The 19390-nt window shown below is 45.8% G+C and overlaps 1 long non-coding RNA gene across 1 annotated transcript in view; it reads left to right on the plus strand.

Moving 5' to 3' along the window:
- The window catches only part of LOC307111988, a 74396-nt gene extending 58085 nt beyond the window's left edge, over nucleotides 1-16311 (plus strand). Inside the window, exons 2-4 of the long non-coding RNA XR_013814651.1 lie at nucleotides 13306-13376; nucleotides 13476-13676; nucleotides 15276-16311. This is a non-coding gene — a long non-coding RNA (uncharacterized lncRNA). The remainder of the gene's footprint in view (nucleotides 1-13305; nucleotides 13377-13475; nucleotides 13677-15275) is intronic.
- Nucleotides 16312-19390: the final 3079 nt, after the last annotated feature.

Here is a 19390-nt window from a genome sequence, read left to right on the forward strand (position 1 = left end):
GCAAACCAAGGATAGGACCGAAGCTACACAGTTATAAATTATCCCTCGCTTTTCCTGCTCCGAGAAGGACAGTCTACTTTGGATGTTTCACTTTGGTGGTGAGGTTCTTCAGGGATCTTCTCAGCCCTTTCAGACCCACGTTCCTCTGAAATATGCACGTTGACCCAGACAGAGTCAGGACTGGAGTCATCAGCTCAGCCTACCCTGAAATATCTTGTTTACATCCTCCCTGCTTCTGTATCCCTTTTTAAAGCATTATTGGCTCCAGAACAATTTAGAGGTCTCTGAGATGGTGATTAGGTGATGATGAGGTGAGCATGCTCCCACCACACACTAAAGGGACTGGTGGGAGTCAAGGATTGAAAGATTTGGGCCCATGCTTGATTGCAGACTCCTAGCATGATATTGGGAATATTCCCAAGACCCCTAGCATGATGTTGGGAATATTAGACATATGTGTGATCTGGTCCTTTATTGGTCATAAGCATGAGGTGGGGATCAATGAGACTCTGAGTTTGAAGGCCCTGGATAGAAGACCATACCTATTTATCCAAAGAATTATATGCATCAGAGGAGTAGGTCTTTGAAAACTCTTAAATTTCAAGTTCTATATTTAGTTCAAAGGGTCACTAGATGGTACAGAATCACACATACTTTACAGGAGAAAGATGATATTATGAGTGTCTTTTGTACCTGATTTCAGTATCTACCCAATCGTACTGATGTTGTCCTAGCATCTTATCTTGGTCATGTATTAGTTACCTATTTCTGCATAACAACCACCCCCAAAATTTAGTGGCCTATTAAGTATTTAATAATGATTTTTAAATTTGGGTCAGGCTCAACTGGGCAGTTCCTCTGCTGGTCTCACCTGGGGGGGTCAGTTATGCTGCTATTAGTTGGCAGGTGAGGGGGTGGGGGAAATGCCAACTTAGGGGGGGTGGCTGGTTCACCCAGCCTCAGTCCCATGTCTGGTGCCTCAGGGAGGATGGCTTCAACTACTGGGATGACTGGAACTCTCTCTCCATGTAAACTCTCATCCTCAGAGACTAGCCTGGCTTTCCTTACGTGGGAGTCATAGGGCATCAAGAAAGTGAGAGTAGACACTCAAGGCCCAATGTCACGTCTACCACTTTCTTACCAATCAAAGCAAGTCCCAATGCCAGCCCAGATTCAAGGGGGAAGGAAAAGAGACTCCTCCTTTTATCAGAAGGATGACTATTTCACATTGCAAGGAACCATGCACGTAGAGAGGGAAGAAATTGCTGGGACCGAAGCTACATAGTTATGAACAATCCCTCTCTCCCTTTAGGAATGGCCTGCTCCTCAGTGGCAAGTGCAGATGGGAACTCAAAATCTGGCTTTCTTTGGCTGAGTAAACTGGGGTAAATCATTTAAGCAGAAATATAGAATGAATATTCATGGGAAGCCAACTGTGTGCACACACGTTATACACACATAATCCTGTTTAATTCTCAACACAACTTTGTCCTAAGTCTCATTCCCATTTTATTACTAAGAAAGCTGATGCTCACAGAGAGTTAATGACTTAGTGTCACTTGATTATCAGAAATGGGGCCAGAAGTGTCTTTATCTGTAAAATAGGAATCATAAAACTTACTACCAGCAGAGTTAGGAGGATGAGATGCGATACTGTATGTGGAAATGCCAGTTAAACCCCAAAGCACTGTGCAAATGTTAGTTGCAGTTTTCATTGAGTCAGGCAGGCTTCTTTGGGGGGGTGGGGGGAAGGGTTTGTCTAGGAAGGCGCCAGAGGCATCTGAGCCAGACGCCAACTGTTGTGTGTCTCTCAGCTGCTATTTGCTTTGGCTTCAGACCAAATCCTTCACCCATTCTTGACAATGACGGACAAGAAAGAACCCTGTGGGCCAGGTGGCAAGCCAGGGCATGCTACAGGTGAGGACACAATCTACCCACTGGCTCGCTTCCATCAGAAGAGGGGAGAGACAGAAGCGAGGCCCGGGCTGTCTTGGTATTACCCTCAACGGTCTCAGACGCAGGTCAGGGGTGGAGGAATTGCGTATTTTTTAATTGACTCAAGGTCACATACACATCCTTGAATTGTTCTGAGCTTACTGTTCCCCAACTCTGCCTTTCAGTAACTCTCATCGCAATTCTTCCCATTTTACCTGATGTAAACCTCATCCCCTATGACGAACACTTCCACACCTTCAACCTACATGTACCCATTGCTTCTTCTAGCTCTGTCTTACCTGATTATCTAGACTTTTTTAGGCCAGGAGGTTGGGGAAGCCTTCTCATTCTTCTCATTGCACACCTGCCATCCACTCATAGGCTGTCTCTTCCTCCTTTGAACTTCATTCAATTCAAATCTCCATGTTCTCTCTTTCCTGCCTTGTTGCTGTCACCTGCCAATCTCCCATAAGTGACTATCATCATTCTTTGAGAAATTTGGCAGGTCGCTTACACCAAGGACATCACCAAGGACAACTAGGTCTTATTTGAGTAAACCCCAAATAAGATCAAGAGTGAGAAAATAACTGTGAACTATAGGATACTCAACAAAGATGACTATAATCCTTGGAAGGACAAAGCATATGAGCATCTAATTTATGTAAATCCATTTTTTATGCGTGGAAGCCAAAACTGAAGAAAGAAGACAAATAAATAGTGGATTCTGATAAGATGGTGAATTGAATATAAACATCTATTTTCATTCCCTCCCCAGGTCCTGATTTATATATATATGTAGGCATAAACCAACAATGGTGGGAAGAATGGGAGAAAAACAATGACAGCAACATGTTCAAAGCAGGGCAGCAAACCTAAGAAAATTGCACATTTTACATTCTGCTCCTTGAACCAGTGCACAAGCCATTTTACTGCTACATGATATTAAAGCATGCCCGAATTCGTGCTTTTTACTGTTTTCTTTTTTTCATGTAGCTGAGCACACGAAGTCACAGCTGCAGGAATTAATGTGTTCAGTGCCCGATACTGAAGCATTATATAATAAGAGAAGTATGTGTCTACTGTCTAGCTGATAAGCCTCCTAGGGAGAGGGGTCCCCATAGGGTCCGTAAGAATGCCAAGTTGCAAGCAGCAAGTGGATAAACAACGGGGCTCAGGTTGTTTGATTTTCTTGGCTACATCTTTTACCCACCAGTCTCACCCTCAGCTACCGGTGGGGCCAGCAGGAGTCACATGAGAGCAGTCTCCCTGGCAAGGCAGAAGCACACGAGAGACGAGGGAACATAAAACTTGAAGCAGTAGTTGGTACTTTGGCAAAACAAATAGCTTGTGATAACCTCATTCCAAGCTTTAACATATCTTGTGCCAAAAATGCAAAATGCCAAGTAGAAGAAAAGCACTAGGCTACTCAAGGGCCCCATCTGAGAGCCCTCCTAAATGCCATTCAAACACGATTGCGCTCATTATCACCTCCCTACAGGCTCCGGGCCCCTCCCCACTCGCAGAGGAGCTCTCAGGTTCCCTTCGGGCTGTGATCCACGCTTGAAAAGACTTGCCAAAGAGTTCATGTGTGGGGTGCCGACTTAGAATGCCCTATTCTCTCGTGTGGGGTGCTGACGTATAATGGCACCCCCACAAGATGCATTTTTGCACGAACAACATGATGATCCAAAACACGATTTGGAAAAGGCTTTGTTGTCATGATAAATGGTTTCCTTTGATGATGGCATTTCAACAAGGCTGCAATTGTGGTGGGGAGACGCTGTACATTGGAGCTAATAAAATCTCCCAAGCATGCTTTAAGGAGGAAAATAAATCTGATGGGGCACTGTGTAGGTGTATCAGTTTAGACCCTCTGGGAAGCAGACCCTGGGATGGGAGATAGGAGTAGAAGAGATTTATTGGGAGGTGAAATCTGCGAAAGATAAAGGGGAGATAAAAATCAAGGGCAGCATTCAGCAGAGAAAGTCTGATACGAATCTAATTTCTAAAAATAAGGGGAGCGAAAAGCAAAATTGGTCAAGAAAAGCTTTAGGCCAACCCAATGGAAACTCCAGAGCAAAAATTGCCCATTAGAGGACCCCCCGCAGGGGACAGAAATGGCCATGCCCTGGTGCCCCTCCTCTTAAAGGCTCTGTCACTGCCCAGGGGTGGCAGTGGGGCACTAATCAATCAGCTTAAATTCTGTAACTAGACTCCAAAGGCACTGCAGACGGCTAGCTGCACTTTGCACAGCTGAACATAAAATTCTTTAAAAAAAAATAAATAAAATATATATATATATATTAATTTTAGAGAGAAAGGGAGAGGGAGAGAGAGATAGAAATGTCAGTGATGAGAATCATTGATTGGCTGCCTCCTGCACCCCCCACACTGGGGATCAAGCTCACAACCTGGGCATGTGCCCTGACTGGGAATCAAACCGTGACCTCCTGGTTTGTGGGTCAACACTCAACCATTGAGCAACACCGGCCAGGCTCAAATTCTTTTTTGAAGGAAATTTGTTATCAGCATGCCTGTCACAGTAGGGATGACCACAAAATAATCAAATGCCAAGACAGTCTAAATTCATGCTTTAAGCCAAGATTTAATGGATATGAACAGAGTATTGGAAAACAATGTCTGTCTAGAAAAAGAATATACTGTGCTAATTGAAATGTGAATTGTTTAGCTTTCTATTAGTTTCCCATTATAAACTCATTAATTTATCATTTGTAATTTTGTCAGCAGCAACTATTTATTAATGTTCTACTATGTACCAGGCACTATGGTTGGCCTTTACCCATGAAGAGATCACAGTATCGAGTCAAATGATCAAAACAATGTGTGATGTGGATGAATGGAAATGCATGTGAACTATTGCAGAAGTGCGGGGCAAAAGCATGCAAGGATTTAGGCATTTGATTTACCCTTGGATAGGGCGCTGCCAGGCTACTTTATACTACACTGACTCTAGCATGTGTATTGCTCAGATGTGCTTCCAAAATGGATTGGAAAAGTGAGGTAAATGATTATTAGTAAACATCTCTAGAGCAGAAAGTTGGCTGTTGAAAAAAGAGGCCAAGGTCCCAGTTACTAAATTTAGACCGAAGTGGGATTAAAATCAGTCCATTTTCAGAAAATGGAGCACTGATTCCATCCCAACCAAATTGGACCTCAACTCCACGTGGAGAAAGCCATGCAGATTTTAGCCATGGGCTCAGAGACAATATTTGCCACCTGAAAAGTCGAAGTAACCACTTTTCCTCCCTGGAATTCCTTTTCCTTTGGGTCACACAGACCTTATGCTCAGGGATGCATATGGTGATTACAGAGTTCACATGCTCAACCAACCATTGAGGTGCATGTATTGTTCTAGGGCAAGGATCTGTGGCAGGTTTGGGGAGAAATGGGATGCTGTATAAAACATGGCCCCTGCTCTTAAGGGGCAGATAATTCCAGATCTTGAAAAATCCACTAGTTCCCAGGGAGCTCTCCTTTTTCTAGCACACTCTCTGTGTCTCTCTGATAGTTCTGATCACGCCCTTTTGGGGAAGGAACAAACCTTCCTCTGTTCTCAAGGTTCTTCTGGTTGGTCTAATAGCCAAAGAGACATGAGACAGATTAGCAACAGAAAATAACCAAATTTAACACATAATATCATGGGAGCACGGCGTGCATGACAGAGTCAGAGACCCCACATGCAGGAGAGGCTCAGAGATAGAAAGGGGGTTGAGGTGTATAAGACATCCTGAGCTAGGGATGAGGTAGTGCAGCTTGGGGGCCTCAAAGGGTCCTTGCAGGATGATAAGAACAGACATTTATTAAATAGACATTTGCCCTGCCCTAGTAGTTAAAGAGAAAGATGGAAGTTTCTCTTGAGCTTGAAACTAAAATTGCCTTTCAACTTGGCCCATTCAGCCTTTGTTGGTGTTGTGCTAAAACCTTTGTTTTAACTCCATCAATGTCCATTTTACTTAGCTGATTTTTTTCCTTTTCTTTTTCATTGATTTCAGAGAGGAAGGGAGAAGGGGAGATAGAAACACCAATGATGAGAGAGAATCATTGATTGGCTGCCTCCTGCAAGCCCCCTACCAGGGACCAAGCCCACAACCCAGGCATGTGCTCTTGACCAGAACCGAACCCAGGACCCTTCAGTCCGTAGGCTGACACTCTACCCACTGAGCCAAACTGGCTAGGGCCTGATTTTTTTTTCTTAATTGGCACATTTCTCATAATAGCCATGGTAATATTACATTATAATTTCCTTGAGACTACCAACCATTTGGTAGGACCCCAACTGTAAGTGGAGTTTAGCTCCCATTTCTGTTTGGTCATATTTTGAAGCTTCCAACCTAAAGCCGAATTCTTAGGACATAAAATTTAATTAAATGTTTGCCATTCTTTTCCATCATTTTTTCTACTTAAGTGCAGGACAATTGTACTTCTGTGGATGAAAAAGTGGCCACATACTAAACCTGATAAGTTCAGGGTGATCCTTACAAACTCAGAGACCAAAAGTAACCCCAGGATGTTCTGAACATAAAACTTCTCAACTAAAAGCCATCATGAAGGGTGGCCAAGTCCTAGACCTGCATCTTCCTTGACAAAGGTCATTCTTTACCTGCACTGAGCCTGTCTACTGTCCTTTTGCATCTAAGATAACGTGGCTTTGAAGTGTCAGAAAAATCCTCTTTTCTAGACCCCTCAAGGCACAACCACCAGCACCGGGGCAAGAGAGGGCTGAACCCCTTGTGGGAGCTAAAAAATATTAGCATAATTCCTCACACCTTCTAAGTTCTCCCTCCTGGGTGCAAGCCTGCGCCCCCCCCCCCCCCCCACACACACACACTTCACCATTGCTCTTCTCCCTCCTAAGCTCCAAGGGCCCTTCTGCCTCTGGCACTTGTTTCCTGAGCCCATGCAGCCCAGCTGGCTCTCTTCTCCTACCTCTGTAATTTCTCACTAAACTCTCTCTTATAATTTGAGTTTCTGGTCCTGAATTCTTCTTTTGCCGAACTCAAGAACCGCGGTCCAACTCCGCTGGTAACAACCGGTGCTGTTTCTCCACCAACACCACCAGCAACACCGTGAATACTAATATCAAGTCACCAAGAATCGCTAGCCCAAGAAATGAGTTTCACGGATATTTTGTCTTGACAGTCTTAAGTTAGAAGAGAGAAGAAGATTCCCATCACGTTTGCTTCCACCAGACCCTGAAGACAGAGACCTGGAGTGGAGGTTGGGGGGCGGTGCTGACATGGCAAGAACCCTGACCTTCGGCTGCCCTGTGTCAGACACCAGGATCTTCTCATTAGCAGCACCCGTGAGTTTATCCTGCTCACAGCGCCCACGGTGGGTGGGAGAGGAGCAAACTTTCCTCTGCTCGCAAGGTTCTTCTAATAATCAAATGGACCTGAGACAGATTAGCAAGAGAAAACAACCAAATTTAATGCATCCATATGTATGGGAACCCCGCACACGTGAGAGAGTCAGAGGCCCCACATGCAGGAGAGGCTCAGAGATAGAAAGGGGGATCAGGTGCAGAAGACATCCTGAGTTAGGGATGAGGTAATGCACCTTGGGAGCCTCAAAGGTCCTTGCAGGATCATAAGAAAAACAGACGTTTTTAGTAAATAGAAGTTTGCCCTGCCCCATAGTTAGTAGCTAAAGGGAGGGGCCAAAACTTGCTCTTGAGCCTGAAGCTAAAATTGTCTTTAGCTCATAGTAATCTGCACACCGCAGAGGCACATCTTGGGGTGGCTTGTTTGGAACTCCCACACCCTCAGGCTGCTTGAAACTGCCTTTTGCCTGGGCCTTGGCTGCTACCCTGGCCCTACCATCTCCAGACTGCCTAACTGTTCCGTCGATAGCTTTGCTACTGCTGTGATCCCAGGGACTTCACACTGTAGGGCCTTATACTTCCTGAAGCCATTACACGCACCTGACACACTGGCTGGACCTTCCATTATCCTGACAGGCATACACGGGGATCAAAACTCGTCCTTGTCCATTTGTGTTAATGTGCAATTATCCACAGTGGCGCAGGAATGGGCGGCATTCTCTGAAGCCTGTCATGCATGTCTGGAGATGTTTTTATAACCGGGGAAAATAGATCCACCCTACGTGAATTGATACAAACCCAACTTAACTAACGTGCAAATGATGCAGAAAAAATATATATACAAAATGTATCATATTTTATTCCTAAAGTTACCCTTTGTTTGCCCGTTCTGGAGTGGAGTAATAGGAATTTCGTTGTTTTCTTTATTCTTCCCCCCTGGCCCCCGCCCCCACCAAGGCCTTTATATTTTAGCTTCAAGTCACCCCATTGGTAAGAGAGGATCTCTTCAGAACAACACGCTTCATCAAAAGTAAACCTCACATTCTTCTTCTAATTGTTGCCTCCTGACAGGTCGAGAAAAATAGTTTTGTTTTCATAGTGAGGTCACACACATAAATCTCCCAGGATTAAGAGCCTCAGAGCGATCCAGCATGCTCATATCATCATAGGCACTCCTTCAGGTTCACTTTCTGGCAAAGAGGCAGAGAGAGAGAGATGCCTTCTAATCTAGAAAACTCACATTCTGGAGGAGAGCAGTGCATTCAGCAGCCCCCAGCTCCATGTCCACTTAGTCCCACCGGGATCCTAAATTGCAGGCCCAAGCCTTTTTTTGCATCCAAACAATAAAGCAAACCTCTTAGATTTTTTTTTTTTCTACTCCCCTCACAAACCCATCGTGGCACTTCCTTCTCCCCTTCCTCCTCTGCTTAATTTGTTTGCAGAGCACTGGGCCTGGAGTTAGAAAGAACCAGGCTGGAGGCCCTCCTTCTCTGCTTTCTAGCTGTGTGACCTTCAATACCATCTCTCAGCATGCTTCCACGGCTGTCATTGAGGAATTATAACTTCGCAGGGTTATTGGGGGAACCAAAGGACGTAACATATACAAAAGTGTCTGGCACAGAGGCCCTTAATAAGATCTACCAGTCTCCACTCCCCTGACTACATGCTCTTCTGAAACAGAACTCACAATTAGCAGGTCCACTCAAGGAACTCACTTCCTCAAAGCTGGGAGAGCTGATTTGTGAACAGAAGTCAGCAGCAGTGGGTCCAAGCTTAGGGTACAAACCATTCAGCTTGATGGCAACATGCATCGGTTTACATGAGTGAATAAGTTCGTCAAAATATTTTCCTTGAGCCAATGTAATACCCTCTTGACTACCTCTTCCCTATCCTCTCTCCCTACACACCCATGCTTCCTAATTTCCTGCCAACATCATTGTTGCCAAAAATAATCACTTTAATCACGGCCCGAAGGGTTGTTAAATGAGAGGAACTGGTTGCATCACTAGGACTGGAACACCTAAGAACTCCCTTTCCTGTAATGAATCATGTGGAACTTCTCGGTCTGCATGTCTAGGTCTTCACCCTTTGGCCTCAGCTGGCTTTTCATCCTCAGCTCGTTCTTGGTCCCAATATGAACCTGAGTTCCAAGCAGGTAAGTGTTCCCTACTCTCCATCTGTGTCCTGCCTGCTCTGTCCCAACCTTGGGTGGAATACCTCTTTTTCTCCTTTCTACATCCATTTTTCACTCATCCTTCAAGGGCCCAAACAAGCCCTCTGCCACCCTGACAGACGGCACGTGTGAGCTTTGGATTCAGAGCACTTGGGGTTTGAATCCCCCCTCTACTACTTACTGGTTGTAGAACTTTGAGAAATTCACTCACACTTTCTGTGCCTGTAAAGAAATATCACCTCGCCAGGTGCTGCTGCCCTGCTCCCCATCCCATCCTGGTCAAAGTCATCAAGCTTTCCCGTTCCCCCAACTAGGACTTGGAAACGGCCTCACTATCCCACTTCCCCCAAATGAGGGAGTGCAATGACATGTGCTCAGAGTCCTAAATGGGAGGAAAATTGCTTTGCTCAGGGAGGACAGGTTGGAACGGGCAGAGACTCAAGGCAGTGTTTCTTCAGCAGACCCCGAGGTGTGAGGTTCCTGATTGTGACCAAAGGAATCTGATGTGAGTTGGTGCGGAGGTGTGTCCGAGGAACATTGTATGGAATTTGCCACTTAGATTTAGGGCAGGGTTTTGAATAGAATAACTATATAGTTGTTAAATATTATTCCAGACACCAAAAAATATGATGTGGGTGGTTCTGTTTGGAAGGGAGGTTTTATTTACTGGAGAATGGGGAGGTTGATTAAGAAGTAAGGTGTTTATAAGTAGGATGCTTAACTGAAGTAGTGATGTTGTCCTTGTTTTCCTGATATCAAAATACTCTCTTGTCCCCTAGCTGGTTTGGCTCAGTGGATAGAGCATCGGCCTGCAGGCTGAAGGGTCCCAGGTTCAATTCTAGTCAAGGGCACATGCCCAGGTTGCAGGCTCAATCCCCAGTGGGGGAGCATGCAGGAGGCAGCCGATCAGTGATTATCTCTCATCATTGATGTTTCTATCTCTTTCTCCCTCTCCCTTCCTCTCTGAAATCAATAAAAATATATTTAAAAAAATACTCTCTTGGCAGTTATAGAGAAGGTTGATTTTTATTTATGGGCATTCACTTAATCACTGCAACATAAAAGCTGTGTGTGTGTGTGTGTGTGTGTGTGTGTGTGTGTGTGTGTGTTTGTGTGTGTGTGATAGTGTGTTCTCAACCAAAAGTCAGAAGTTGGGACTATGTGCTGTAGTATGCAGGGATTCAAAGTCTGGATGGATGGATGGATGGATGGATGGATGGATGGATGGATGGATGGGTAGATGGATGGATGGATGGATGGATGGATGTTTGGATGGATGATGGATGGGTGGATGGAAGCATGGATGACCTGCCATGACTGGAGTCTCCAGCTCCAAGATCTCTGACTCTGAATCCAAAGAGAGGAAAGAGTGGATTCACTAGGATTGGGCGAGTATCATTAAAAATTTTGCAAGAGGCATTTTCAGCCACTTCTGGTTTACCTTTGCTGGTTGTATTTTGTTTTCTTCTGAACCCTATTGTGGCAGGGCTACCTGTGACTTATACTTCAGGTGACGGAAGGTGGCTTTCCCTTCCCTTTCACACAATGACTGAGCATCAGGCTTCCCTTTTGCTGCTCTTCTGCATAAATTGTAAGCTTGTCTGGAGACTCCTGGTGAATGCTCATGTGGGCCGATTCCATGACGCTGCTCCACAAAAGGGTTCCATGTTCTAAATTAGCTGACTTCAGTATGAATCAAAATGAATAATTTTTGGCAACCTTTTGATAGCAATGATAGCAATTAAGGGAGCACACTGTTGCAAGCTAGTCATGGGTGCGGGACACCAAGGACTTAGCTACAGTGAGTGTCCGATGAGAGCCTGGGACCGCTGGGTGTGAGGGACCTCGCTGGCAACTAACCCTCAGTGATGGGGGACCTTTAGCCTCACAGAAGGGTTAAGTTTCTCATTATCACTTAAGAAACTTTCTGCCTCATGACTATTTACCTTATTATATTAGTTGTGGTTTGTTTTTTTGTTGTTGTTATGTTTTTGTGTGTGTGTGTGTGTGTGTGTGTGTTTTTTTTACTATCATTAACAAAAACTTTTTAACTATAAAGGGTTTCTGGCCTGACTGGTTTTGTGCTTAAGATGCTGCCCAATAATCAGCAGAGGAGTCCTCTCTTTCCTCAGAAGAATGAGCAACGGGTCGGGAGAAGGGACAGATCACAGTGGCTCCCTAAGAAGCTGCTAGAGTCTAGCAGCTAGACCAACACCAACTAGAAGTAGGAGGAGAGTCTTTCCCTGTTTCAGGGCCTCATCTAGGTTCCTAAACCAGGTCCCCATGAATCATGCGAAGCAGAGTTCTGACAGGCATATATGCCGAACTTATGACTTCTCAGAAGCCTATTTCAGCCTTGTCTATAGTTTCCCAGGTTCACCAGATAATTGCCCAGCGCTGCTTTGAATTGATTAATTGGATCTTACATAAGAGAAGCCACTTACTGAGCGATGGCAAGTTCAAAAAAGCAAGACATTAGGGAAACGAAGAAGGTTCTTTTGCAAACCCGAGGCCACCAAGGCTTATTCCAAACTTTAAATCTTTAAAGATCAAAAGTCCTGTTAGAGGATAAAGCATACCAAAGCCATAGAGAAACGTTAGTTTTGGCAAGATGAGCAAAGAGAAGTGGGAAGAAAGGAAGCAAACAAAATACAGAGAGGAAACTCTACCTTAACTCTCCTCACAGAAGTTTCATTAAAAAACAATTGGCCAACAGTCTTTTTATATCCTTGAGAAAATAATTAGGAGGGAAATATTTTAAATGAGCGACCTCTACAGGCTCTGCTCTTTTCAACATAAGAAATTCTGAGGTTAAAATGTTTTGTGGAAGTTAGTCGCTTCAGAAATTTTTCATAAAGCCCGAATGTTCACAGCCTCACGGGTTGACATGGCTGATTCTAGGTCTAGAAATACACTCACTCTGCATCAGTGTGGGCATCCCATTAGGTGAGACCCCATCCCCAAAACATAATGATACCAAACAGTGGGATTTAGTAAGGGTACCAAGTCCAGAGCTCCAACAACAGGGTTAAGAAGTCGTTCTGTTGCCCAACAGAAACAGCAGAAATACAATTCAAACACCTCTCAAAAGTTGTTAATTTAGCTTGACTTTAAAACATAAAACCATATTGAATTACATAACAAAAACACCATTTGCAGAGTTGAATACAGTATAAGAACATTTCTTCTTTCATATATATATATATATATATATATATATATATATATATATATATATATATATATCCAGCTGTGCTAAACTAACAGGGGTAGAGTAGAAAACTGCTTTCTTTTTCTTTCTTTCTTTCTTTCTTTCTTTCTTTCTTTCTTTCTTTCTTTCTTTCTTTCTTTCTTTCTTTCTTTCTTTCTTTCTTCCTTCCTTCCTTCCTTCCTTCCTCCCTCCCTCCCTCCCTCCCTCCCTCCCTCCCTCCCTCCCTTCTCTCTTTCTTTCTTTCTTTCTTTCTTTCTTTCTTTCTTTCTTTCTTTCTTTCTTTCTTTCTTTCTTTCTTTCTTTCTTTCTTTCACTGCTTTCTTTTCATGCTTCCTCCCACCCCAAATGTACCTGGCCTCAAGGAGCTCGTACTCCAGGTCCGCTGACTTGTATTCAGTCTAGAGTGGCAGTTCCTTTTGCGAGTAGGATGCATGTGAGTGCGATGAATGATGGAAGTTATGTTCCATGTAAAAGCTCCAAAAATCTGCCCTGGTTAAGCCCAAGTGCAGCATTTGGCTTTCATTCAAAGAAAGAACTGAAGCCAACCGCAGCCCCTACTTGGGTCCACCTGAATTTATGGCTCATTTCTCTGCCTGCTCCGTGCTCTGTGGGACAGATCTGAGTATGTTTCATTTTCATTGACAGCGACCCAACTCCAGGCCACAAGCATCAATAGGAGCCCTGTACTCCGTTTGGCTGCAAAGCTAGGGAACAAGGTGAGAAATGGTCCCTCAGTTAATAAAAGGAAATAGAGTACACGTAGACACGCTCACCCACTTACAGGCGATTGAATTCATTTCCACATGGGCTGCCAGAGGAAGCCGTTTGTAAACCAAGCTGGCATGGAGCACGGAACGTGATTACCTGTCGTGAACATAATAAAGATGACGTTCCCCACCCCCTTCGAAAAAAAAACGATGGCAAAGAAAGACCAACAAAATCAGTGTGAATGAGATCTGACGATGGTATCCTCGAGGACAGCAATTTCCCTCCCTGGCTGAGATGTGAGTGATTTGGTAAGTCATTGAAAAATATAGGCATAGCTATATCTTCTAGCACTCTGGGGGCAGGGTAAAGAGAGAGCATTAACATTTACTATGTAATAAGTGATGGGGAAATTTCTATTCTAAAGTCTCAGACCTGGGTCCTTTCTCTGGAGAATATCTCAAACTAGAGGCCCAGTGCACAGCATTCATGCCTTGGGGCGGGGGGGGGGGTGGTCCCTCAGCCTGGCCTGTGCTCTCTCACAGTCCAGGACCCCTCGGGGGTTGTCCGACTGCCAGCTTAGGACATCCCCGAAGGGGTCCTTAGTGCTGCTGCAGAAGTGGAAGAGGCTCCCACCACCGCTGCTATGCTCGCTAGCCGTGAGCCCGGCTTCTGGCTGAGCGGCACTCCCCCTGTGGGAGCGCACTGACCACCAGGGGGCAGCTCCTGCATTGAGCGTCTGCCCCCTGGTGGTCAGTGAGTGTCATAGCGACCGGTCATTCAGCCATTTGGTCTATGTGTACATTAGCCTTTTATTATATAGGATGCTGTGTAGCAGGTTTAGGTGGTATGTGTGTGTGTATGCACGTGGGCTGCTTCTGTGCTGAGTCTGAGAGACTCCAGGGAGACTTCCTTGATGTAACAAAATTCCCCACTGCACCCCTACACTTTGGCCCATTAGTGATTCATTTTTTATTAATTTTTTAAAACAAAACATGCCTTGGAGGGATAAGTAGTGAATCGTTTATTTTTTAATTGATGAGAGAGAGAGGGAGGTAAGTAGGGAGAGAGAAAACCATCGATTTGTTGCTCACTTATTTATGCACTCATTGGGTGATTCTTGTATGTGCCCTGACTGGGGGGTGAACTTGCAACCTTGGTGTTGTAATCAAGACAATGTTCTAACCAACTGAGCTACCCGGCCAGGACCTGACCAGTTTTTCATTCACATTTGCCTAGAGAGGAAGGAGGGACGGGATGGTAATACCGAATCCGAGGGGGAAACCCTGGCGAGGAGAAAGTTTTCTCAGAGAGGAATCTCACTAATCTTACCAGTGAGCTCATTGCCTCCCACTCCCCTCAAAGGCCTTTGCATTTGTGTCGGCAAAACAGGGCAGGGCGGGGGGGTCCTCTGAGGTTCAGGCGTTGAGCACTTTAAACATCTATGCTGACTGCTCAGGATAACAAGGGAAATGTGGGCTGCTATTTTAATCAGGTGGAAGCCCATTGGACACTTCATTATTGGACACTTTCTCATTTTCTTGGCCCCTGAATTCTGCTTCCTGGTTACCGGGGAAACAAACAAAAAATCTTTTTTTTTAAAATTTCTTTATTGATTCAGGTATCACATATTTGTCCTCATCCCCCCATTCCCATCCCAAACCCCTCCCCATGCATGCCCCCACCCCCCTGTTGTCTGTGACCACTGGTTAGGCTTATATGCATGCATATAAGTCCTTTGGTTGGTCTCTCCCCCTAACCCCCACCCTCCCCTACCTTCCCTCTGAGGTTTGGCAGTCTGATCGATGCTTCCCTGTCTCCGGGTCTGTTTTTGTTCATCAGTTTATGTTGTTCATTATTTCCTCTAGATGAGTGAGCAAACAAAAAATCTTTTTTTTTTTTTTCCTCAGAATCTATATCTGCCCTCTAATGACCCAAGAGCTGTACTGTTGATTTCGTTTTATAAAACTGGTCAGAGAGGAGCTGGAACCCAAAGGTACCAGGAGGCGTATGCATGGACTCATCGGGTTACGCCAGCCCCGGGTCCGGGGGCCTGCTGGCTCCTTGGGCCCTGATGACCGTGTTGCTTGTCCACTGGGCCAGGCAGCTGCCTCAGGAACCTCACCGACCTCTGTGTGTCAGGCCTGGAACCAGTGCCTGTTCGGATCCTGAGTCCTAAATGGTGAGGGATTGACCTGTCGGTGGGCGGGGCCACACCAAGCCACCTCTGCCCAGGACTTCCGGTGTATTCAGGACGCTGCTGGCAGGGTGGGAGGCCTCAGAGGTGTGGGGCTGTCAGAGAAAAGGGCCAGCGGTCAGGGAGTCGGGGAGGGAAGTGTGTCAAGGAGAGGTGCCCCCCAGGCTCAGGTGAATCAGCTTAGTGATGGCTGACCCCGGGCAAAAGGGTGAAATCTGCAAAAACACAGTTTGATTCTAGGACATTGATGAGCAACTATCGCATGGCGAGCACGGTAATAAGCCGTGGGAAAACATCAGTGAACAGCAAGCCAGAACTTACCATTCAGTGTGGCTGGAGGCTAGGCTACTCAAATATCAGACTCTAATCAAGTGGCCTCCCCACCTTGAGGGTCCCCTTCGCTCTCCTAGCAATGCCCCTGCACCCCCCAGCCTCTGGTTTCACCTTAGGCGAGACGCGTAACCGAATTCCTGTTCTTAGAAGACAGCCTCCTTGCTCCCCCAAGTCCCTGTCTCTCGCACCCCCGTTCTTTCAGGACCTTCAGATACCTGTTTGCTGGGAAAATGAAATCTACTGACTCATCACTCACAGATTCCGTGCTACCTTTTTGCAATGGCATTTGCTTTAAAAAGAGGGCAAAACAAAGGCACAAATAAAACAAGAACAGACTCATCAAAACAGAGACCAAAGGGATGGTTGCCAGAGGGGTGGGGCGATGGAGGGAGGAGTAAAAATGGTGAAGGAAAATATAGCCCTTAATATTGTGATACATTTGCACAGTGACAGGTGATTACTAGAATTAGTGGGTGATCACATTGTAAGGTATAAAAATGTCAAATCACTATATTGTACACCTGGAACTAGTACGTTCAATATAGTATTGTATACCAACTATACTTAAATAAAAAATAAGTTAATTTTTTAAAAAAAGAGGGTCCTAGAGAACAGAGCCTTATCCCAAAGAGTCACACCTCTGATGGTGGAGTTTCTGTCAAAGGGACAAAATGGTAAAAAAAATATTTTTTAATAGTGACATTATTTTAATATTTCTATGTCTAGTGACATGATTTGAATATTCAGTTAATTTCACAACAATCATGGTATAGTTAACAATAAATAGATAAGGATATGAAATCCAGAAAGCTCGGGGGTTTTATACAAGGTCACACAGCCAGGACATAATCGAAGTGAAACGTGGTCGCAGGTTCTCTGGCCCAAAGCAGGGGTCTCTCCGTTGCACCACAAATGCCTCCCTGGTGAGTCCTTTGTGCAAGCCCACAGGCCATCAGCTGGCTTGAATTAGGGGTGGAGACAGGCTCCAGTGGGATAGCCATGTTTACGGGACTTTCCACACCTCAAACAGGTACCTTGGGAATTACTTTTACTTTTCCTAGGTGATCTACAAAAAGTATTTCCCCTTCGAGTTTCCTCCGAATCTAGTGAACTTACACTCCCTTCTAAAATTTTGAGGCATTTGGTGGGGAGGGGATCCTGGATTATGGAATCATGCCCATGTTCCCAGCATCCTTGGGCATCATTGAAGGACTGGCCGGGCCTTCTCCCACCTCCCATGAATACAGGGGTCAGCCATGGTCGTTCAGAACTTCTGCTAGTGGTCAGACAGCATAGGAAAAACATGGCTGGCTCGCCTGGTGGCCTTGGCCTAGCTCTCGCCATAAAAAGGGATCTCATATCATTCGCGACTTCCTTTTCACAGTTTGTCAGCATGGAATGTCTTGGCAGCTGAAATGACAATGGGGACTCCCTCCTCACCAGTGATTTCACCCGGGGAGGCAGAAGCACCCCATCCTAAGAGCAGCCATGGTGCAGCTGCGTTCGCTGCTTTCATTCTTTGTGGCTCTGACTCAACAGCAAGTTGAGATGCTGGAAAATGCTGGTAGCAGCGGTCAGCCGGCAACCAGATGGCAAGTTGGAATTAACTTTCCATGCAGCTGTAGTGGGTAAACTAGTTATGCCAGATGTCTGGCTTTGTCCACATGACTAGAAGGCTCTGCTACCAAGACTGAGCTGGGGTGAGCTGAGGTGCCACAGGTAGTCCCAGTGAAGTACGTGTGGGGTATGTATACAGGTATATGTGTGTGTATACAAATATATTATGTATATGTATTATATAGATACTAGAGGCCTGGTGCATGAAAATTCATGCACTGGATGCGTGGGGTGGGGGTGGGGGTCCCTCTGCCCAGCCTGCCCTCTCTCATAGTCCAGGAGCCCTCAGGGGCGGGAGGTGACTCGGTGATCAGGGGAAGGCAACGCCCCCATCATACCTCTGCTGCTGCCACTGCCAGCAGCACAAGCCTCGGCCGGCCCTGGTTACCTGAGCCTCGGGCGGCCCTGGATGGCTGGGCAGCCGCCATCCAAGGCTTACTTGTGCCTCAGGCCAGCCCTAGGCAGCTGGGCAGCTGACATCCAAAGCTTGCCTGTGCCTTGGGCCGGCTCTGGGCAGCTGGGGGGCTGAAGGTGGGTCTGGCCACACTGTACACCTGCCACTGCCCCGTGCCCCCCCCCCACCCCCCGGCAGGGCTGAAAGGATTGGGGGACTCTGGCAGGGCTGAGGGGACTGGGTGCCGCCATCTTGTGGCTATAGGTACCACCATCTTTGTGGTGGTGTGATGGTCAATTTGCATATTCCCTCTCTATTATATAGGAATTTTTTTCTCAATATTTGTTGTCTATATCCCAAAGTGGATGGGAAATTTAGTTATCTTAGCCCCAGAGCAAGTTGCATTTGAGGTCAGCATATGAAGTTCAAGTGTTTTCCAGGAGAATTGAGTATCGTTTCACAAGTTAGGGCCACAGTTGAAAGTAATAGTTCCCAAGGCCCCTTGAAAGGTGCACTCCTTTAAAGGACAAATCCAGTGAGTGACTAATGAAGTCTCTCTATTGATACCGAGGGTGACACCCATGGCTCCTGCTGTGCATGTGAAAATTCAGGCACTGACCTACACTGAGCTCAAAAGCTCCTTTTCCTTCTGCTTTGGGCCTATTGATTTCATTACCATCAATAGGCAATGTTCGCTCCAGCCCCTCCTCTGCCTACTTACCATGTAGAAACGGGAGGATACAGGTGAAGGTGGTTTGGTGTAGAATTTTAACTCGCTGTTTGCCTAGGGCAGTGCAGCAAGTATCCTCTAAGATGGCATCCTGCTATTTACATCCTTGGGGAATTCTCTAGGTTATGTGCTGAGCTTATTAACTTGCATCTAACAAATACAAAAAAGTGATGGGATGTCACTTCAGAGATTAGACCATAAAAAAATGTGGCTTCCAGCTTGAGTGTATTCTCTCTCTCTTCTCTCTCCCCTCTTTTCTTCTTTCTCTCTCTCTCTCTTCTCCCCCCCTTCTCTCTCCTATCTCTGATCACTCTTTCTGTGGGAGTCAGCTGCCATGTTGTGAGTTAGGCTGGTGGAGAAGAACAGAATCTGCCAACAACTGTGTACGTGACCGTGGAAGTGGACTCCGTCTGCCTTTGGTGCCCTCTCTGGCATTCTGATCAGAGCACAGCCCTGGCCCACAGCTGGCCTGCAACCCCAGAGAGACCTGGACCCAGAGACTTTCAGTGAAACTCTCTACCTTCTTGATCAACAGAAATTATCCTATATGATAAATGCCTAATATGCAAATTGTCCCCTCGACTGGGAGTTCAACTGGGAGTTCGACCAGAAGTTACAACCAGGGGGCAGGGGCCGGCAGCAAGCAGGTGGCTGGGGAAGGGAGGCAACCCGGCTGGCAGCCAGCAGCCACTAGAGACCCTACCCATGCATAAATTTCATGCACTGGGCCTCTAGTAAGATAATAAATGTTTGT

This window comes from Cnephaeus nilssonii, assembly GCF_951640355.1.
Source record: "Cnephaeus nilssonii genome assembly, chromosome: 15".
Lineage (NCBI taxonomy): Eukaryota > Metazoa > Chordata > Mammalia > Chiroptera > Vespertilionidae > Cnephaeus > Cnephaeus nilssonii.